Source organism: Sapajus apella, unplaced genomic scaffold, assembly GCF_009761245.1.
Source record: "Sapajus apella isolate SASKATOON/1434 unplaced genomic scaffold, GSC_monkey_1.0 scaffold71, whole genome shotgun sequence".
Taxonomy (NCBI): domain Eukaryota; kingdom Metazoa; phylum Chordata; class Mammalia; order Primates; family Cebidae; genus Sapajus; species Sapajus apella.
In genome coordinates this window covers 7,863,991-7,886,969 of record NW_022437011.1, presented here as the reverse complement: position 1 = coordinate 7,886,969, position 22,979 = coordinate 7,863,991, and the positions used below count along the sequence as shown (strand labels likewise).

Below are 22,979 nucleotides of genomic sequence, written 5' to 3'. Positions count from 1 at the left end.
AATAGTCATTCTCATATTTTTTTTTTTTTTTTTTTTTTGTTATTTTTTTTTGAGACGGAGTTTCGCTCTTGTGACCCGGGCTGGAATGCAATGGCGCGATCTCGGCTCACCGCAACCTCCGTCTCCTGGGTTCAGGCAATTCTCCTGCCTCAGCCTCCTGAGTAGCTGGGATTACAGGCACGCGCCACCATGCCCAGCTAATGTTTTTTGTATTTTTAGTAGAGACGGGGTTTCACCTTGTTGACCAGGATGGTCTCGATCTCTTGACCTCGTGATCCACCCGCCTCGGCCTCCCAAAGTGCTGGGATTACAGGCTTGAGCCACCGCGCCCGGCCCATTCTCATATTTTTAAAAAGCCTTTTTCGACGTAGATTTGGTAATATCTATTAAATTTCAAATTTGTTACTCTTTAATTCAGCAATTTTGTTTCCAGGAATCTGTTCTACATAAATGTACATGAGTATATAAACATATTGTAGTACTGTTTTTCATAGTGAAAACTGGAAACAAATTTGCTAATATGGACATATTTCTATGGAATAATATGTGTAAAGGCATATTTAGAGTATTATACCATGATCCTATTTATATTAAAAGAAAGATAATTGGCCGGGCGCGGTGGCTCAAGCCTGTAATCCCAGCACTTTGGGAGGCCGAGGCGGGTGGATCAGGAGGTCAAGAGATCTAGACCATCCTGGTCAACCTTGTCTCTGCTAAAAATACAAAAAAAATTAGCTGGGCGTGGTGGCGCGTGCCTGTAATCCCAGCTACTCAGGAGGCTGAGGCAGGAGAATTGCCTGAACCTGGGAGGCGGAGGTGACGGTGAGCCGAGATTGCGCCATTGCACTCCAGCCTGGGTAACAAGTGTGAAACTCCGTCTCAGAAAAAAAAAAAAAGAAAGATAATTGTGTGTATGTATTTTATAAATGTATGAAAAGAAGTTTGAGAGGATATATTTTGCAAGGTTTACTTTTGGGGGAAGTAGGGTAAGATTAGGGTGAAGAGATAGTTTTGCTTTTCATTCTTTTTCTCCCCACTAATATGCTACATATGCTTTTCTTTATTCTTCTAAATCTTTGAATTTTCCCAATGACTATTATAATTTTTTAGTGCCAAAAACCAGGAACAAATATGTATTATTTTTGTATTTGTAAAAACAATTTAACAAAATGGTGAAGATGTGAATTTAGACTATCCGAAAGGCCTTCTGTAAGTACTTGTCTAGACTCAACATCATGGTTGGGTAGAGACAGCAGTTTTGGGGTCTGGAAGGGTGGGAAGAGCTTGTATTTAAGAATCAAAACTTTCACTTCATGGTTTGGGGCTTGGATTTTTGGACCAATAAACCCCTTCTGAAGACAGTAGGACTGCATAGGAGAGGTTAACAGGTGTTTCTGTAGTCTTGTCCTATCCAAGGCCCTTATTTTGTTTTATTTTTGAGACTGAGTCTCACTCTGTTGCCCAGGCTGGAGTGCCACGGTGGCCTCCCGGTTCAAGCAATTCTCCTGTCTCCGCCTCCTGAGTAGCTAGAATTACAGGCACTCGCCACCACGCCCAGCTGATTTTTGTATTTTTTCCGTAGAGATGGGGTTTCACTACGTTGGCCAGCCTGGTCTCGAACTCCTGACCTCAGGTGATCCACCCACCTTATCCTCCAAAGTGTTGGGATTACAGGCGTGAGCCATCCGGCCCAGCCAAGATCCTCTATTTAAAAAAAAGAAAGGTCTTGGGCTTCTTTGAAAGAGGCAAGGCAATCTCTGAGTTGTAGTATCTCAGAGTCCAAGATGGCAGGGCTGGCATAGAACCTTCCAAGTTCTTTCTACCTCTTTGCTTCCTTTCAGGTTGACGTGTCAAATTTTGTTTTGTTTTGTTTTTATTTGTTTTGAGGCAGGGTCTCCACTGTCACCCAGGCCGGAGTACAGTTGAGTGATCATAGTTCACTGCAGCCTTGAACTCCTGGACTCAAGCGATCCCCTCACCTAAGCCTCCCAAGAAGCTAGGACTATGGGCACATACCACGACCCCGGGCTAATGTTTAAATTTATTTTATTTTGCCAGGCGCGGTGGCTCACACCTGTAATCTCAGAACTCTGGGAGGCCGAGGTGGGTAGATCACGAGGTCAGGAGTTCGAGACCATCCTGGCCAACATGGTGAAGCCCCATCTCTACCAAAAATACAAAAATTAGTTGGGCATGGTGACATGCGCCTATAATCCCAGCTACTCAGGAGGCTGAGGCAGGAGAATAGCTTGAACCCAGGAGGCAGAGGTTGCAGTGGGCTGAGATTGTGCAACTCCATTCCAGCCTGTGCGACAGAGTGAGACTCTGCCTCAAAAAAACAAAAATTATTTTTGTAGAGAAAAGGGCTCACTTTGATGCCCAAGTTGACCTTGAACTCCTAGTCTCAGGCAGTCCCCTGACGTGTGCCTCCCAAAGTGCTGAGATTACAGACATGAGCCACTGTGCTTGGCCAAGCATGTCAGATTTTTATCAGATATTCTGGGTCCCTAATAATGAAATTTTTCTTTAGGTTTTAGGAAGATTTCTCGGGTTATAAGTACCCACAAATTTCTCTGTAGTTTGCACATTTAGCTCCCACCACTGTGGACAATATCTGAGTGAGAAAATAGACAAAACTTAGTGAAGATAGGAATGGAGGCTGACAGAAGGAAAATCCTGTTTTCTTGGGTAATTTACTCCAAATGAAAAGAGGTTTCATGGAATTAAGAAATGTATCACTCTTGGCTGGGCGCAGTGGCTCATGCCTGTAATCCTAGCACTTTGGGAGGCCGAGGTGGGTGGATCACGAGGTCAAGAGATCGAGACCATCCTGGCCAACATGAGGAAACCCCGTCTCTACTAAAAATACAAAAATTAGCCGGACGTTGTGGCACGCGCCTGTGGTCCCAGCTACGGGAGGCTGAGGCGGAAGAATTGCTTGAACCCAGGAGGCGGAGGTTGCAATGAGCCGAGATTGCACCACTGCACTCCAGCCTGGCAACAGAGCAAGACTCCGTCTCCAAAAAAAAAAAAAAGAAAAAAAAATGTTTAACACTAAAGCTGGGTGCGGTGGCTCACACCTGTAATCCCAACATTTTGGGAGGCCGAGGTGGATGGATCACTTAAGGCCAGGAGTTTGAGACCAGCCTGGCCAACATAGTGAAACCCCGTCTCTACTAAAAATACAAAAATTAGGCATGGTGGTATATGCCTGTAATTCCAGCTATTTGGGTGGCTGAAGCATGTGAATCGCTTGAACATGGGAGGTGGAGGTTGCAGTGAGCCAAGATCTCGCCACCGCACTCTAGCCTGGGCGAAGGAGCGAGACTCTGCCTAAAAAAAATAGTTTCACTCTAATATCCTTCAGAATTCTCTCTGAATTTTAGATTGTAGTCAGAAGGCGACTGGCACTGAGGTAGTGGCAAAGGTCTGCATGGGGTACAGTGATAAATTTCATCACATTGCTAAATACTTTTAAAAAAATTCTGATATATGAGAGAGGATGTAATGCATATATACAATTTGAAAAATAATTATGAAAAACAAACCCCATGTACCTTGTACTTGGCTTGAGAACTAGGATATTACAAAAGCTCTGAAGGTCCTAGGGGGTCTGCCAGCATGCAGGTAAAATTTGGCCACTGCACAAAGATGCCTTGCCAAGGGGAGACGAATTTGCCTCCTAAAGAATGGAGCTTTTTCCTTGGGTACAAAGACACTATCTGCTGCTAGACCGAGGGCCCATAAGGCTGGTTCCTACCCAATGGATATATCATTTTTCTAATTATCTGCTTAGAAAATAATTCTTTTTTCTAGTTCATTTAGAGGCTTCTTATAGGCTACTGGACTGTGTTTCTGGAGGTGCGGAGGTCACACCTGTATGTTCTGTACCCTGCACTATAAGTAACAATTAGATTGAATTTTGGATTAATGTTTTTTTTCTTTAGTGTTTTACCATGTATATGTGCATCTCTAAATTATCTACCTCTCTCTCCCTCTACTCCAAAATGCCATTTGTCATTGTTTAGTTTTTTCTTTTTTTTTTTTTTTTAAATTGCTGTAACAAATTAACCACAAACTTAGTAGCTCAAACAACACAGAATTGTATGTGGGAGGCAATGGGTATATGGGAAATGGTACTTTCTGCTCAATTTTGCTGTGAACCTAAAACTGCTCTAGAGTTTTGTTTTTTGTTTCTTTGGTTTTCTGGTGCGTGTGTGTGTGTGTGTGTGTTTAAAGGCATTAGGTACTAGTATTAGGGGAAGCTTGGAACTCTGTACTATCTTTTGCAACTTTTCTGTAAGCCTAAAGTTATTCCAAAATAAAAAGATTATTTAAAAATTTTTAGGCCGGGCGCGGTGGCTCAAGCCTGTAATCCCAGCACTTTGGGAGGCCGAGGCGGGTGGATCACAAGGTCAAGAGATCGAGACCATCCTGGTCAGCATGGTGAAACCCTGTCTCTACTAAAAATACAAAAAATTAGCTGGGCATGGTGGTGTGTGCCTGTAATCCCAGCTACTCAGGAGGCTGAGGCAGGAGAATTGCCTGAACCCAGGAGGCGGAGGTTGCGGTGAGCCGAGATCGCGCCATTGCACTCCAGCCTGGGTAACAAGAGCGAAACTCCGTCTCAAAAAAAAAAAAAAAAAAAAATTTTTTAAAACCACAATACAAATTTATGATCTTATAGTTCTGTATGTCAGAAGTCTGACATGGGTCTAACTGGGCCAAAATCAGGCTCCTAGAGGAATATCTAGGGTTCTATAGGAAAGAATCTGTTTGCTTGCCTTTCCCACCTTCTAGAGGTTGTCCACATTCCCTGATCATGGCCTTCATTCATTTTCAAAGCCAGCAATGGCAGATTGAGTTATTCTCATATCCAGTCTCTCCAGTGTCTTCTGCCTTCCTCTTCTATTTACAGAGGCCTGTGTGATTACATTGGGCCCACCCAGATAATCCAGGATGATCTCTCCATCTCTGGGTCAGTTGAGCAACTTTAATTCTGCCTAGAACCTTTCTTTCCATTTGTTATGTGCCCTAACATATTCACAGGTTCTAGGGAATAGAATGTGGACATCTTTGGGACATCGTTATCCTGCCTACGATAGCCATCTTTATCTTTATGTATAACAGCCAGATTATCTTTTATTTGAAGATTTTTTAGTGTCTTTTCTTTTTCTTTTTTTTTTTTCTTTTCTTTCTTTTTTTGAGAGTCTCACTCTGTCACCCAGGCTGGAGTGCAGTGGTGTGATTTTGGCTCACTGCAAAATGCTCACCTCCCGGGTTCAAGTGATTCTCCTACCTCAGCCTCCTGAGTAGCTGGGATTTTAGGTGTGTGCCACCACACCTGGATAATTTTTGCATTTTTAGTAGAGATGGGGTTTTGCCATGTTGATCAGGCTGGCCTTGAACTCCTGACCTCAGGCAATCCGCTCACCTTGGCCTCCCAGAGTGCGGGGATTACAGGCATGAGCTACCGCACCCCGTCTAATGTCTTTTCTTGCTGCCTAATTTTAAGATCCTTTTTCTTTCTCTCTGGGTACTAATCTTTATGTGTGCATTTTATACTTTTCACCACGGCAACTTTTGGTCTTCTAGAATTTAGGATATTTACCATCAATTCTGGAAAATGTTCAGCTACTATTTCTTTGAATATTGCCTTCCCTCCACTCTGTTATCTCCTTCTTGAACTCTAAGTAGACATTTGTTGAATCCTTATGCATGCTATTGCAGTTTTTTTTTTTTTTTTTTTAAAAGATGGGGTTTCACCATGTTGGTCAGGCTGGTCTTGAACTCCTGACCTCAGGTGATCCGCCCGCCTTGGCCTCCAAAGTGCTTGGATTACAGGTGTGAGCCACCACGCCCAGCCATGATTGCAGGTTTTATTTTGAAGTTATTTCCTTGTGTTTTTAGTAATATTTAATCACTAAATTTTATTTTAGGTCATATTCCTTGTAACTGTATCTGTAGGATTTCAGAGATTATGTACTTTTGCTTATACCAGGTGCCTGGGGGCACTAAAGCTAACACTTTAATAATTTTCAGCTTGGGGTTTTCTAGGTCACACAGGTAGTGTGAAATTCTAGCCCTTTACAGTGTGCTTGCAAACTTGTTTAGGAATTCTCAGTTTTCTTCTTTTTTTACAACTCCATCCACAGTTAAGGGGGAGACAGGTATCTTTACCTTTCCCTCTGTAGGTCAGGTTTTTTTGTCTTTTTTTTTTTTTTTTCTTTTTCTCCTGCTGAGGATGCAGCCCTTCAAAGTTCCTAGTTTTGAGGAGGTCACCAATTTGATATCTGGGCAATATGCCAGGGATCCACAGAATACGGATGACTTATTCAACCTAGGTGAGGTCCAGAAAGCTTCCTAAAGTGACACTCTGGGCATCTAAGCTGAATTTAGGCTTATTAAGCAATAAGTGGGAGTCTGCCATGGCATGGCATAATTACACTGTCTTTACCACAGGACAGGAATCATGTCTAGCACACTGCTGTCTCTGGCACTTAGCACAGAACCTGGCACCTATTGTTAGATGCTCAATACGTAATTTTTTGATTTATGAGTAAGAAGTGTCAGTGTTTCCAAGTAGAGAAACAATACATATAAAGCAAACAAGAAGAAACAAATAGCAAAACTTTATTAAAAAGCAATAGATTTAAACTATGGGCTACTTGTTTTTTCAATAAGTGCTTTTATGGTACTTGTTTTTAGTAAGACACTTATGTAGGATAGAGTGCTACACTGTAACAGGGATAAGACACGTGCATAATAACGATCATGTTTCTCTCTGTGTACAAAAGTTGGTTTCTAGGCCGGGCGCGGTGGCTCAAGCCTGTAATCCCAGCACTTTGGGAGGCCGAGGCGGGTGGATCACGAGGTCAAGAGATCGAGACCATCCTGGTCAACATGGTGAAACCCCGTCTCTACTAAAAATACAAAAATTAGCTGGGCATGGTGGCGCGTGCCTGTAATCCCAGCTACTCAGGAGGCTGAGGCAGGAGAATTGCCTGAACCCAGGAGGCGGAGGTTGCGGTGAGCCAAGATCACGCCATTGCACTCCAGCCTGGGTAACAAGAGCGAAACTCCGTCTCAAAAAAAAAAAAAAAAAAAAAAAAAAGTTGGTTTCTTTCCATGAAGGCCTAAAATAGGGATATATACTTTCATGTTTTGGAGCCTCTCTGCTGATGAGTTTGGGGATTCAGAAAACATTAAATGTTTCTGCAAATTAGTGGAAAAGAGCAGTTAGGTATAAATGCTTGGTAAAAAATAAAGCTGTAGTTAGATTGCAATCTGCAAACATTGGCGTTGTGAGTTTGCCACAGAAAATGTGGTCTGAATGAAAGGTGCCTGAAGGCTGGGAATGCTGGCTCACGCCTGTAATCCCAGCACTTTGGGAGGCTGAGGTGGGAGGATCTCTTAAGCTCAGGAGTTAGAGGCCAGCCTGGGCAATATAGTGAGAATATGTCTCTACAAAAAAAAAAAAAAAAAAAAAAAAAAGCTGGGCATGGTGGCACATGCCTGTGGTCCCAGTTACTGGGGAGGCTGAGGTGGGAGGATTGTTTGAGTGTGGGATATCGAGGCTTCAGAGAGCTATGACTGGGCCACTACACCCCAACCTGGGAGACAAAGCAAGATCTTATCTTGAAGGGGAAAAAAGTTGGTTCCTCTAAGGAACAGGTAGGGTATGCAAAAATGGTGAGACCCTCCTGCCTGGATTTCTGGTTAAAAAGGCAGCAGAAAGTTCATGATTTTGTGAAGGTCATACTCTCATTGAATCTCAGAACTTTTTTCTTTCCCCTATATAGATACAGGCAGATGTAAGAAGAGAGAGGGATATTTATTCTTTGTTATTTATTTATTTTTAACAATAAAAGTTCTGATTGTGGAAAAAATATCTAGCTGATTATAGAACTTTAATAAAGAAGCTAAAACAAATTAGTCTTATAGCTGATGATAGTATTGGCTTACATTATTTTGATACACTGAATTCTAAGTTATCAGTCCAAATATGTGGACTTGGCAAAGATGAGACTTACTGTCAATTGTTCCAGCTCTCCAAACTGGATGTGACAGGCACCAGTGGCTCTGTGAGTGAATATAGAAGCTGAAATCCACATTATGTTAACTTTGGTTCTATTCCACAAAAAGATTTTATTCCAGAGATATGTAAGATGAAGCTTTTCCAGGGCAGAGATCATGATCATGTACCCTAGCACAGTGCCTGACCCATAATAGCTGCCCAAGAAATATGTGTCGAATAAGTAAATGGCACAAAGGTTATTCTGGGTTGCTAAGATCAGAACAGTATTTGCCATTATTTTAGAGGTTGGCGTGGGATTTGTACACCCTGGAACAGTTTCTTCTCTTTGCAGCTAGTAATATTTTTCTGTTTATGAAAAACACACATTCTTGCACACTGGCACAATGGGCCTGGGCAAAGTGGCACAGAAGGATTTCCATTCCATGTCTTAGAAGAGCCAGCAATACATCTCTCTAATGGTAAGTTGCTTCTCCTTTATCAGAGGATTTAAATTTGATGTTTTTTTTTTGTCCTTCCTTTCTTCCCAATAGAAGAGACTACCTCAAGAAAAGAGAAAATTAATTAGCTGAGTTTGACTGAATTTGATAGCATTTTACTGCTCTGTGAGAATCAGAGTAGTCACAATCTCATCTCCATATGCAGTTGTTTTTCCCTGCATACAAAACCACATGTAATGATGGCTCTCCATCCCTATTTATAGTTATATCTTGTTCTACAAATGGGCAGTGTAAATATGCTTCTAACTGGGGAAGAGGTGTGTTTGTATTTATTGTAAGTTACAAGGTTCAGAAGATCTTAAAAATAGCACTGAGAGTTTAGGGAATTCTTATTGGTTCTTTGGTTTTCATTTACAAATAGACAAAGATTTGGCAACTTCTGTCAAGAGAGGTTTTCACACTGGGCCTCATTCCTAGCAATAAAATTCTAGATATGAAAGCAGGACATTTTCAGATTGTTCTCTAGGCCTCTGAAAGCAGTACAGGAGAGGGAAGTGAAAAAATTGTAGTATATGGCTTATAAAGCACTTTTATGCTTACCAATTCATTTAAGTCTTGGTTTCCCTATTTGACTACTGGGGACTCTAGGGTACAACTACATTAAGTAACTTGACCAGAGTCACAACTCTAGTAACAGGGCTAGAACTGGAACTTGGGATGTTTGCTGTATCTATTTTACTTTTAAGTGACAGAATTGGTGGGGACAGAATTTGGCTCTTGCTGGCTAGGGTGGCTCCAGTTTCTTATTAACATTGTATTAAACAAGATAAGGCAGCCTTGACTGAACACAAGTTAATCTATATGCTAGCACTCTAACAGCCTTGCTCAGGGAGATCAGTAAGGGTAAGGAGGACAGGTGATTAAAAGTTTCCTTACTGATGGTGCAAGAGATGGGCTCAACATCCTGCTACATCTGGAAAAGCTGAATTTAATCAAACTCATGTAAAGGAGGGAAGAACCCATTTGCATTCTCTGTGAATAGTGATGGCATTGTTAGTCATCTGTAAAGTGAGTAAAGAGACAGCTACTTCCTGACTTCAAGTCTCATTCCAGTGACACTGGAGACCTTGGGGAGGCAGATATGCTGAGGTCCTCCCTGGCATCTAGAATGCAGTCCAGGTTGGAGCAAAGATATATTCCTTCTACAGTGATGTGACTCATGACTTATTTCTGAGAGGCATAATGCCTTTGTTTGGATGAGCTGGATAGAATGCTTGTTTTCCAGGCTTAAAAGTCATCTTGCAAATAAATAACAATCTTATCTCAAGTAGTAATTTTCCTGGCATGACTGCATCTCCAGAGGGAATCTTAGAAACACAAAGGCTTCGTCTATACCAGTCACTTCTCATCCTGGCCAAATAGCTATCTGAAATGCTATTTATGACTTTATTGATATATTGAAATGTGACATCTCCATCTACAAGGAAAGAGTTTGTAGGAAAAAAGAAAAAGTAATGTAATTTTGAAGTATTCTTTTAGTGAGGTATTCTCTCATCTCTGTAACAAACAGAATTGCTGTTCTTTGCTGTAGGGGCTGTCCTGTGCCATAAAGCATGTTTATCAGCATCCTTGACCCTTACCCACCAGCCAATAGCACCTCTCTAGTGCTGACAATAAAAAAATGTCTGCATTTAGCAGATCCAGAATTCAGAAGAAAAAAAAGTTTAAAAACCCCCAAAAATGTCTGCAGACATGGTCCCCCAAAATTGTCGCAGTTGAGAACCAGTTTTAACTGAAGCAACAAGATAGAACAAAAGAAACCAACTTCTTCCCTCCACCCACCAAGAAACTAAAGTGATTTCTGAGATAGACCTCCTCTAGAAATTTCAGAGGATTTAGACAAAGCGGGTAGATTAAATACTCACAGTTATTTAGTTATAAAAGGCCAAGTTAGAATTATTGAGGACAGTGTCTTTGGAGACTGTTGCTGGTAAGCTGTGATTCTTACCACAGGTGCCTACCTGCCTTTTACCTCAAATCGAGGGAGTGGGCCTTCAGTGGAAGTGCCCAGAGCACTTGACCTGTATCTCTTGTTGTCCGAGGGGCACAGTGGGCCTGTGTCTGACTCCCACGGGCTGACGGCTGTTTCGGCAGCAGTGCAGAGGAATGTTAAATCTGCACTGAGATTTGCCTGTACTCCCAAGTTTATTTGCGTGAGGGCTTCCTGTGGACCAGGTGTGAGCCATACAGAGCTGCCACTAGGCTAACACAGCAGCACTGTGAGAAAAAAGCTCTCCTTCGTCCAGACACTGCTTCCATCTACTGGGAAGTAATTGCAATTTAGTTTGGAAAAAACACTTTACTGCCACCTGCTGGAAAATCATCAAAATAACTAACATACAAAACTACAGTGAGGATGATGTGAATGGCACCTCCTAGGATACAGAGTGCACAACCTTGTACCACAATAAAGGGTCATTTGCAAATGGGTGTGAGAGGCATCTCAGATCCTATATGACAGGGCCTTTACAGAGATGCTCAGGTTTCAACAGACAAGTAGTTGGAGGTATGTGGAAAGAACTGCCAAAATAGCTTTATGTTTAGATCAACAGAATTATGGGGGAGAAACCACCAGAGAAGCAGGATGGTGGTGGTCTCTGAGGTATCCATGAAAAAAAAAAAGTCAGCTTTAAGCATCTACCATGCCCAGGGAGTGTCAAACCATTATACAAAGTTAACAAATTTCCTGCTCCGTTCTTTTCCCCACCTCCCCAAGATTTGGTTCTGGTTAGTTGGGCTGGGAGGAGAAAGACTAGGCGGGTTAAAGATGACTATGGTCCTCTCTTTAGGGCAAGCAATGAGACAACTGTTCCCAGCTGAAAAAGAGGAAGAGGTTTCACTCTCTGTGACTCAGTGACCATAGGACTCTATTCCTAAGGAGACCACAGAAGCCCTAAAAACTCATGGAAACTGAGTTTTAAATTAGGTACATGACAGATCTACTCACACCACTCAAGTTGAAAGGCATTGCAAAAGATAAAAAATAAAAGTTTGTGTTTGTTTGTTTTGAATTATAGCCCATGTGCCCCCTGTGTTGAACATACCGGTTTTTTTTTTTTTTTTTTTTTTTTGAGACGGAGTTTCACTCTTGTTACCCAGGTTGGAGTGCAATGGCGCGATCTCGGCTCACTGCAACCTCCGCGTCCTGGGTTCAGGCAATTCTCCTGCCTCAGCCTCCTGAGTAACTGGGATTACAGGCACGCACCACCAGGCCCAGCTGATTTTTTTTTTTTGTATTTTTAGTAGAGACGGGGTTTCACCATGTTGACCAGGATGGTCTCGATCTCTTGACCTCGTGATCCACCCGCCTCGGCCTCCCAAAGTATTGGGATTACAGGCATGAGCCACCGTGCCCGGCCAAACATACTGGTTTTATATTAAGTGGGATCTAGAGACTATATCTTCCAAGGATATGTTCTTGAGTTTTTCAGGGGGAAAATGGTCATTGATCAATTCATTTGTTTTTTGAGATCCCATACTTTGGGGGTAGGGTATAAAAATGCAAGGGAGGCTAGGGGTGATGGCTCACACCTGTAATCCCAGCACTTTGGGAGGCCGAGGTGGGAGGATCACATGAGGCCAGGAGTTCAAGACAGGCCTGGGCAAGGTAGGGAAACCCATCTCTTAAAAAAAAATTAAAAAAAAATTAGTGGGGCATGGTGGCATGTAGCTATAGTCCCAGCTACCCAGGAGGCTAAGGTAGGAACGTTGCTGGAGGCCAGGAGGATGAGGCTACATTGAGCCATAATCCAGACACTGCACCTCAGCCTGGGTGACAGAACAAGACCTTGTCTCACACAGACACACACACACACACAAAGAAAAAAGACTGGGTGTGGTGGTTCACACCTGTAATCCCAACACCCTGGGAGGCAGAGGTGGGTGGTGGATCATCTGAGGTCAGGAGTTCAAGACCAGTTTGGCCAACATGGTGAAACCCTGTCTCCACTAAAAATACAAAAATTAGCCATGTGTGGTGGTGCATGCCTGTAGTCCCAGCTTTTGGGAGGCTGAGGCAGCAGAATCGTTTGAACCTGGGAGGCGGTGGTTGCAGTGAGCCGAGATCATACCACTGCACTCCAGCCTGGGTGACAGAACCAGACCCTGTCTCCAAAAAAAAAAAAAAAAAAAAAAGCAAAGGAGTCCTTCCCTCTGGGAGCTTGTATCTTAGGTTTCATATTCAGAGCAAAGTATTACAGTCAGTTATGTCAACAAGAGCCTGTGTTGCATGTGTGGGGCAGGTTGAGGTGGGTATTAACTCTCTTCAGATTTACTCTCTTATGACTTTTACTCACTTATGATAAAGATTTTGAAGCAATCATATTGCTCCTGTTCTCCAAGCATGGAATCACAGGTAAAGCTTTCATTTAAGATATTTAGATTGAGTTGGGTGGATCACCTGAGGTCGAGAGTTTGAGACCAACCTGACCAACATGGAGAAACCCCCTCTCTACTAAAAATACAAAAATTGGCCGGGCATGGTGGCGCATGCCTGTAATCCCAGCTACTCCGGAAGCTGAGGCAGGAGAATCGCTTGAACCTAGGAGGTGGAGGTTGCAGTGAGCCAAGATTGCACTACTGCACTCCAGCCTGGGCAACAAAAGGGAGACTCTGTCTCAAAAAAAAAAAAAAAAAGATATTTAAAGAGAGATACAAGGCTAAATGCACAGGCTGCATCTTCTCCGGGCTGCTCTGAAATCAGGCTCTGTTGATCCTGTTTGGCAGATTTGGAAACTTATATTTCCCTTCACTCAAGTTTAATCAGGCTCTGAGAAATTAATTTGGACAAAACAACTTAATTCAATCCAGTGAACAGTGTCTGATTTATAAACCATGATATGAATTGACAAAAACTGTACAGCTAGTATAACTTGTCCTAGACATGTGCCTTGGACAATTTTTTCTTACTGGGTGTGTGGATTTATTCTAGAGACTCCCTGAATGATGGAAAGGCTACTGGCTGAGTTTGAAATCAGAGTATAGGCCTTTGTATGCTCTTAAAGGATATCTAGGATATCCAGAATTTAGGTTTGCTAGGATATAAAAGGAAATCCAGAATTTAGGTTTGCTAGGATATAAACTCCACGAAGGCAGGGATTTACTGATGTATCTTCAGCGACTAGAATACAGTATTCACTAAGTATGTTGAATGAGTGAATCTGCATTAAGATTTAACTGCCCTGAGAGTATTGGTCCTGGTCATTAAAATCAGTTACCTTGTTCCTGGGCAGAGTGTGAGCCTCACAGAACATTCTTATTCAGATTCTGCTGGTTTTAGACTCTTTGTGGATCCCACCCTTCTGTTATGACAGCATCACTGGGCATGTGACACTTAGGTTACAGATAGTTTAGTCTCTCTGATGAAATGTGGAGCCACTCTGGCCTCCGTAGCCCATTTACAGATCATTTCATAGGGTGACTTTATTTTTTTCAAATCTTGTCCCAAGTTCAATGAGGGTTCTTGTTTTACATTTTCCAGGTTACTGACTTCCAGCTCAGGCAGGTGGGGAACAACTGAATTGTGGTGGCTGCTATTTTTTGTGCAGGTATTGATCTACAGGCCGTCAAGGAGTCCAAATGGAAAATCCCAAAGCCCTTAAGAGGCTATAAAAAGAAGAGATTGGCTGAAAAATCATATTTTTATGAGCTCAAGGGAGTTGTAGGGATGGTCTGGGTAGCTATGCAAACAAATACCAACTTTTTTTTGTTTTTTTTTCTTATTTTTCTCTCGGCAAAGATGATGGGAACAAGTACCAACTTGTAAGTTCAGAGAGCTCATTCTTTCTGCCTCCTTTCAGCTCTGTCTCCGTAGCTGGCTGATTTTAGTATACGAAGCTCCCTGTGAGCCCGCAGCCGACTGACTTCCACAATCCCAGACTGTCTTGGCGCCCAAGCCTCAGTGTTCTGTCTGGAGTCTAGGTCAGGTTCTTAGGTGAAGGGGTAGGGTGGGGGCGGGCAGGACGCAGGTGCACCCCCGTAGTCCCGGATGTAACCCACATCTCTGGGAATGGCCTCCCCCGCGGTTTTCTGTTCAGGTCTCTGTGCTCCTCACCTGGATATGGGCGCTCTGGGTTTTTCTGGCCGCTTGCAGGGAGGGGCATGGCTCCCTCAGCAGAGACCAGAAGCGATCTCTGTGTTCCGGATTTTCCCTTTATCCTTCCTACGTCCTCTCCCCAGTGTCCTCTCTGCTTCCCAGCCTCCCCAAACCGAGGACCCCCACAACCCGCCCCGGGCCCACGCCTGGCTGCTCGCACCCTAACTCAGGAGCCCAAATTTGGGGTAGGAGAGAAACCGCAGGCCTCAAGCCCGAAGGACCCAGGGCCGCGGCCCGGGACGCTGTGGGGGTGGGGACACTCGCCGCCCCGCCCCCGCCCGCGTCCAGCCCCGCCCCTCCCACGCACGTCACGTCCGGCCCGGCCTCCGCCCGCCGCTCTCCTCCCGCTGGCCGTTAGGGAGGCTGTGCACCTCAGCCACCGCCTCAGTCGACACTCCCGCCGTCTCTTCCGCGTCTCCGCCGCCACCACCGCCGGGGGTATCCGGGGGTCGCTTACCGGGCTGGCCCCGCGCCACAGTCGTCGCTTTAACCTCCCGTCAGCGGCCGCCCCAGGAAGAGGCCTCCCGGCCGCGGAGCCACTTGGGGCCTCAGTTCTCGCTCTCTTGCAGTCGCCGCGGGTCCTGGAGAAGCGGCCGCGGCCAGGGAACGGGGCTTCGTGGTTCCAACGGTAGGTAAACGGGCGGGTGCCAGGATCTGCGCATGCGCGGGTTGCAGGTCGCCGCGGACCTTCCCGTCCTGCTGCCCCCCCAGCGCCGCCTCCCACCCGCGCCTGCTCCCGGGTGTTGCGTTTCGGGGTGTGGAGGACTCCAGCAGGTGGGGCGTTCCCTGGAGAGGTCCCCCTTTCCGCTGGAGAAAGAGGAAGATGAAGCCGTGCCTCTGGCTGCTGGGGGGTGTGGCAACCTTGGATTTGCAAAGGCTGCAGTGCCTTGAGCGGGAGTGCCGCTCACCTCCCAGCCCCTCTAGAGATGGCGCGACACCCCATGTTTCTTTGCTGACCTCTCCTGCCCGCTGGCGCTGCGCCTCTTCCCCGCCCACTTCCGTCATGCTGGGCAGTGAAGTTGATGCAGAATTAAAAGGAGTGTGGTTTATTCTGGGCTCTATTGCGCCCCTTTTTAAGGTCACGTGAGATGAGTGGTTGCGGACTTCCTTAAATCGCTCCGAGAATATAGCCAAAATTGGGCTGTTGATGCACTGGGGCCTTGCCTAGAATGCACTCTGGATAGGCCAGGCTGGAGGGGGACACTTTGTACAGCATTTCACATGGCAGCTTGGCTTCCTAGATGAGGCTGTAGGAACTGAAATCGGTTGGCACATTTGCGCAGTGGGAAGCTGTTAAGCCCATTCTGTTTATAGTCGGTTAAAACCAAACCGACTTTTAGAAAGACGGTGCATTCTTTCATTTGGTTCCACGTTTCTCCTTCTGATCAATGAAAAAGGTTGGGCATTTACCTTATTCTGAAGGAGCTGATAATCTAAAATGGTAGCCGGAATCGTTGCCAGTAATGCAGACTAACATTAACTGGTGTGCACTTGTTTATAGAGACAGATATTAAAGGGTGGTTTTTGAATTATTTGTCTTTCTACAGCTGGGTAAGTGTGAGACTTTTCAACCCTCCTTTTTGGGTAATCTTGAAATGCTTGTTGGCCTGGTTTTCTCACAGGTAGTGTGCATTTACTAAGTGCTTTATGGAATTGAACGAACTGGTAATTATTTGTATATCCATTGGGAGCGCCTTCTTACTTTTTTTTTTTTTACTTGAAACAGGGTTTCGTTCTGTAGCCCAGACTGGAGTGCAGTGGCGCGATCTCAGTTTACTACACAACCTCTGCCCCCCCGGGTTCAAGGGATTCTCCTGGCAGCCTCCTCAGTAGCTGGGATTACAGGCGCTCGCCACCACGCCCGGCTGATTTTTGTATTTTTGGTAGAAACGGGGTTTCACTATGTTGGCCAGGCTGTTTCGAACTTCTGACCTCAAGTGATCTGCCCGCCTCCGCCTCCCAAAGTGCTGGGATTACAGGCATGAGTCACTGTGCCTGGCGCCCTTCTTACTTTCTTAATCCATACTTCTTTTAAAATTGGAGTAATAATTTCTCCAATTTAATTTTATTACCAATTTAGACACCTGGGTGACGCAGCTTAAGTTCTTGAAAAATGTAGAACGGCATATTGCAGTGGCATAATTCTTTGGGTGGTGTAAATGTTAGTGTGTTGTTTTTATTAGAATGCCATCGTTTTAGGACAGAATGACTGAAATGAATATATTGACTTGTCACTGTTACCCCAGCAATAAAATAACTGCTTTTATAATCACTTATGAACAAACTCACTCCATCTCTGCATAACTCCTCCATCATCGTGTACAAATTTTAAATTTGGGGACTATAATAGTATAATTTTTTTTTTTTTTTTAGTTGGAGTCTCGCTCTGTTGATTAGGCTGGAGTGCAGTGGTGCAATCTCGGCTCACTGCAACCTCCACCTCCTAGGTTCAAGCGATTGTTCTGACTTAACTTCCCGAATAACTGGGACTACAGGTGCATGCCACCGTGCCCAACTAATTTTTGTATTTTTTGTAGAGACGGGGTTTGGCCATGTTGCCCAGGCTGGTCTCAAACTCTTTACCTCAGGTGACCTGTCTGCCTCTGCCTCCCAAAATGCTGGATTACAGGCGTGAGCCACCTTGCCCAGCCTTAGGTTCAAAAAAATTTTTTTTTTTGAGATGGAGTTTTGGTCTTGCATCCAGTCTGGAGTGCAGTGGCATGATCTCAGCTCACTGCAACCTCTGCTTTCCTGTTTCAAATGATTCTCCTGCCTCAGCCTCCCAAGTAGCTGGGATTACAGGCACTTGCCACCATTCCTTGCTAATTTTTCTATTTTTAGTAGAGATGAGGTTTCACCATGTTGGCCAGGCTGGTCTCGAACTGTTGACCTAGTCCGTCTGCCTTGGCACTGTCCCTAGCTTTTTTTTTTTTTTTTCCCTTGAGATGGAGTTTTGCCCTTGTTGTCCAGGCTGGAGTGCAACGGAGTGATCTTGGCTCACTGCAATCTCTGCCTCCTGGGTTCAAGTGATTCTCCTGTCTCAGCCTTCCCAGTAGCTGGGATTACAGGCATGGGCTACCACGCCTGGCTAATTTTGTTTTTTTAGGAGAGAGGGTTTTTGCCATGTTGGTCAGGCTGGTCTTGAACTCCTGACCTCAGGTGATCTGCTCGCCTTGGCCTCCCAAAGTGCTGGGATTACAGGGGTGAGCCATCCCCAGCACCTTCAATTTTTTTGAGGAATTACCTTATTGCAGAACACCTGCACCATTTTATATTCCCACTAGCAATGCACAAGGGTTCCAGTTTCTCCACATCCTTGCCAACAATTATTGTTTGTTGGTTGGTTTGTTTGACATCCTTTTTGGATTTTATTGTGTTTTTGATTTGCATTTCTCTGAAGGCTAGTGACAGACTTCTTACTGACCTTTGGTATGTCTTCTTTAGAAAAATGTCTATTCAGACCCTTTGCCCATTTTTGAATTGGGTTCTTTTTTGTTGTTAAGTTGTAGATGTAGCTATTCTTTTTGAATTTATTTTCTACACAAGTTAAAAGACCTAGCATTTCTGAAAATGAATACTTGATTTTTTAATATAATAGAAAATTTCTGTTTTACAGATGGATAAAGTTGTTAAAAGCTTACCTGACTAGGTGTATTGGCGCACAGCTGTAGTCCTAGCTACTTGAGAGGCTGAGGGGAGAGGATGAACCCAGGAGTTTGAGGCTAGCCTGGGCAACATAGTAAGACCTTGTCTCTAAAAGAAAGAAAAAATTTTAAAATCTTATTAAATTTTTTTTTTTTTTTTTTTTTTTGAGACGGAGTTTCGCTCTTGTTACCCAGGCTGGAGTGCAATGGCGCGATCTCGGCTCACCGCAACCTCCGCCTCCCGGGTTCAGGCAATTCTCCTGCCTCAGCCTCCTGAGTAGCTGGGATTACAGGCACGCACCACCATGCCCAGCTAATTTTTTGTATTTTTAGTAGAGACGGGGTTTCACCGTGTTGACCAGGATGGTCTCGATCTCTTGACCTCATGATCCACCCGCCTCGGCCTCCCAAAGTGCTGGGATTATAGGCGTGAGCCACCGCACCCGGCCATCTTATTAAATTTAAGAGAGTTCAATTGAGCAAAGAATATGATACACAAGTTGGGCACCCTTCCCAACCCAAAATAGGTTTAGAAGGACTTCAGGGTTGCCATGTGGTTGGATAATAATTATGGACAGAAATAGGAAAGTGACATACAGATAACAGAAATGAGGTACAGAAACAAACTGGATTGGTTACAGCTCAGCATTTGCCTTATCTGAACATGATTTGACAGTTGCCCACCTTTGAACAAAACTGTGATTGGTGTAAGAGTAGGCTACGGCCTGTTCACTCATCCAGTTAGGTCACAGTTTACTAGGTATGAGCAACCTTTGGGCTGAATTTAAAATATGTAAGGAAGCAAATAATATAAAACTAAATTTAACACAGTGAAGAGGCTGCTTTTATATCTGAGAGAGCTTTTCAGTTATTTAGTGTTAATAGATCTCTATTTAGTTCTTGACTAGAAATATATTTGTACCAAGAGCTTATTTCCGTCATGTCAGTGTTACAAAGGTGCATGCATTAAGACTATATTTTCATCAATGAATTCTTTTTTTTGAGATGAGTCTTGCTCTGTTGCTCAGGCTGAGTGCAATGGCATGATATTGGCTCACTGCAACCTCTGCGTCCTGAGTTCAAGCCGTTCTCCTGCCTCAGCCTCCTGAGTATCTGGGATTGCAGGTGCCTGCCACCGCGCCCAGCTAATTTTTGTATTTTTAGTAGAGACGGTGTTTTGCCATATTGCCCAGGGTGGTCTTGAACTCCTGACCTCAGATGATCTGCCCGCCTCAGCCTCCCAAAGTGCTGGGATTACAGGCATTAACCACTGCACCTGGCCATTTTTATTATTTTTATTTTTTTAAAATAGGGATGGAGTGTCCTAGGCTCAATTGATCTTTCCACTTTAGCTTTCCAAGGTGCTGGGATTACAGGCATGAGCCACCATACCAGGCTAATGAATATATTCTTATGAAAGAACTTTCCTTTGTTTATAAAGCGTTTTGTAACATGGCTAGGAGTAGAGGAGGGGGTTATTTGATGAAGAAAAGGAAAGTATGGTATATATATATGAACCTGACCACAGCTGGTGTATGCCAAGCCTGAGATAGGTTAGGGGCTTCCTCAAAAGAGGCAGTAGTTTAATATGTGAGTAGTCAACTTTGATTCAAAATAGAAATAATGAAGGCTATTTGGAATGGAATGTAATAAAGGCTGTTTTAATGTACCAACTCATTTCACACATTACACTAAATAAATATCAGTGTTGAATTTACAAGAATAGCTCATTGTCAGCCCGGCATGGTAGCTCACACCTGTAATCCCAGCACTTAGGGAGGCCGAGGCAGGTGAATTGCCTAAATTCAGGACTGAGTTCCAGACCAGCCTGGGCCACATGGTGAAACTCTGGTCTCTACAAAAACACAAAAATTAGCCAGGCATGGTGGTGCATGCCTGTAGTCCCAGCCACTTGGGAGGCTGAGGTGGAAGGATCTTGACCACAGGAAGTTGAGGCTGTGGTGAAGCCAAGATCATGCCACTGCACTCCTGCCTGGGCGATGGAGTGAGATCCTGCCTAAAAAAAAAACAAAAACAGGCTGGGCATGGTGGCTCATGCCTGTAATCCCAGCACTTTGGGAGGCCGAGACAGGGGGGATCTCGAGGTCAAGAGATCGAGATCATCCTGGCCAACATGGTGAAACCCCCTCTCTACTAAAAAATACAACAATTAGCTGGGTGTGGTGGCACACGCCTATAGTCCCAGCTACTCAGGAGCCTGAGGCAGGAGAATTGCTTGAACCTGGGAAGTGGAGGTTGCAGTGAGATGAGATTGTGTCACTTCATTCCAGCCTGGTGCCTGGTGACAGAGCAAGACTGTGTCTCAAAAAAAAAAAAAAAAAAAAAAAAAAAAAGAGTAACTCATTACCAGATTAACTTATTAATCAGATATTTATTTAGTTCTTAAGTGCCAGAAATACATTGAGGAGCAAAACCCAAAGAGTCATATGGCTAATGGTTGCATAACTGTAAATTTAGTAGAAATCATTGAACACTTGAACCTGGTGAATTTTGTAGTATGTAAATTAACCTTAATAAACCTATTTTTTTAAAAACCCACCCATGGACTTTAGGGAGCTTATGCTCTGTTGGTAGAAACAGCCATTAAACAAACAAAGATTGAATATATAATAAAACTTGTGGTGGGCCAGGCTCACAGTGGCTCACGTCTGTAATCCCAGCACTTTGGGAGGCCAAGGCTGGAGGATCCCTTGAACTTGGGATCCTTTGAGACCAGCCTGGGCAACATAGGGAGACTCTGTCTCTACAAAAAATTAAAAAAAAAAAAAAAGTTTAAAAAGCCAGGCATGGTGGCATGCTCCTGTAGTCCCAGCTACTCAGGAGGCTGAGGTGGGAGGATTGCATGAACTCAGGAGTTTGAGGCTGCAGTGAGGTATGATCATGCCACTGCATTGCAGCCTGTGGGACAGAGTGAGACCCTGCCTCAAAAAACAAAACACAAACCTGTGATAAATATTTTGGAGCCAAGGAATGATGCTCCCTAGATAAATAAATAGGTAAGACCACTGGATTGAGTGGGTTGGAGAAAGCCTCTCCAAGAATGGGACTTGAACTGATGATAGGAAAAAGGAAGCATGGGAGAGTGTTCAGGTCAGTGAAGTAGCAAGTATAAAAGCCCTAGGTTGAGGAAAATGTGGTAGGCGGACAAGATAATTTAATGACATTTACTAGATTTCTACTGGAGAAGGAAATACTGCAAGTCTTTTATGTCAGGTAATTACCTAGCTTCTAGTGTATATTTTCTTTTCCTTGTATATATAACGTATAAAGATTCTTATTTCTTTCATTGGTTTTTTTTTTTTTTTTGAGATGGAGTTTCACTCATGTTACCCAGGCTGGAGTGCAATGGCGCGATCTCGGCTCACCGCAGTCTCCGCCTCCTGGGTTCAGGCAATTCTCCTGCCTCAGCCTCCTGAGTAGCTGGGATTACAGGCACGCGCCACCATGCCCAGCTAATTTTTTGTAGTTTTAGTAGAGACGGGGTTTCACCATGTTGACCAGGATGGCCTCGATCTCTTGACCTCGTGATCCACCCGCCTCGGCCTCCCAAAGTGCTGGGATTACAGGCTTGAGCCACCGCGCCCAGCTGTTTACCTATTCTTAAAAATATTTCTCTACTTTTTGCTTTTGTGTGTCAAGCTGCGGCTCTTTACGGTTGAAAAGTCAAAGTAAAAAAACCCCTGAAAACTCCTTATTGATTAACATAGAAAACTGCTTGCTGAATGTCATTTTGCATTGGGGTGAGCAGGGAGGTGGAGGAGGTTTTCTGTGGTCCTAATTTAGTGCAAACACTGGTCACATTGGATTTAGTGTCTGGAAAGCTGTAAAGGAGCTCAAATTTTGCATTAGGTACGATGAGAGTTTTTTTATAGCAAAAGCAAACCATGTTATGATTGGTTGTAGAATCACGTTCAAACTATTAATGTCAGAAAATATTTTTCTATTGAGAGGAAATAGTCTAGTAGTATTTTAACAGGGATCTTTGGCCAGCAACTGCAAAGTATTTAAGTGCTTTATGAATTACCCTTGCCGTAGCTTCATATATTTCAGTGACATTTTATTTTTATTATTTATTTTTATTTTTTATTTATTTTTTTAAGACGGGGTTTCACCGTGTTGTTCACGCTGGTCTTGAACTCCCAACCTCGTGTGATCCTCCCTCCTTGGCCTTCAAAGTGCTTGGATTACAGGCGTGAGCCACTATGCCCAGCCTCAGTGACATTTTAAACAAAATTTTCAGTGAGAATTGTAGTTTTTGCCTAGAAGGAGCATCCATCTGTAAGATAGTAGAGTTCTAGTTACTAATTCAGTAACCTTGAACCAGTTTCTTCAGCTCTCTGATCTTTGTTTTCTCTTCTGAGAAAAGGAAGGGAAATCCATCTTCCTTATTTCATGAGATAGTTGGAGGATTCAGTTGGAGAGTGAACTGGAAAATACACTGGAAATGGTAGCATCAGTTTCAGTATTGGGGCTCTGCAGTTTAGTGTTCTACTGGGGAAACAAAAATGAATTCTTTGGAGTTTTGTTTTGTTTCGTTTTTTCATTTTTTTTTTTTTTTTGAGACGGAGTTTCGCTCTGTCAACCAGGTTGGAGTGCAGTGGCACAGTCTTGGCTCACTGGAACCTCTGCCTTCCAGGTTCAAGTGATTCTCCTGCCTCAGCTTCCCAAGTAGCTGAAATTACAGG

At 43.9% G+C, this 22,979-nt stretch overlaps 1 protein-coding gene across 8 annotated transcripts in view; it reads left to right on the top strand.

Annotated features, from left to right (window-relative positions):
• The window catches only part of FAM13B (family with sequence similarity 13 member B), a 120,143-nt gene that overhangs the window by 3,675 nt on the left and 93,489 nt on the right, over positions 1–22,979 (top strand). For 5 of the 8 annotated variants that reach the window (XM_032250368.1, XM_032250365.1, XM_032250366.1 and 2 more), the window contains exon 1: positions 15,119–15,257. The exons of 1 other annotated variant lie outside the window; for it this stretch is intronic. The gene's annotated coding sequence lies outside the window, so the exon portion shown is untranslated. Of the gene's footprint in view, positions 1–8,133; positions 8,497–14,930; positions 15,258–22,979 lie in introns of those variants that run through there. 2 more of the 8 variants (XM_032250363.1, XM_032250367.1) reach the window with 2 other exon arrangements.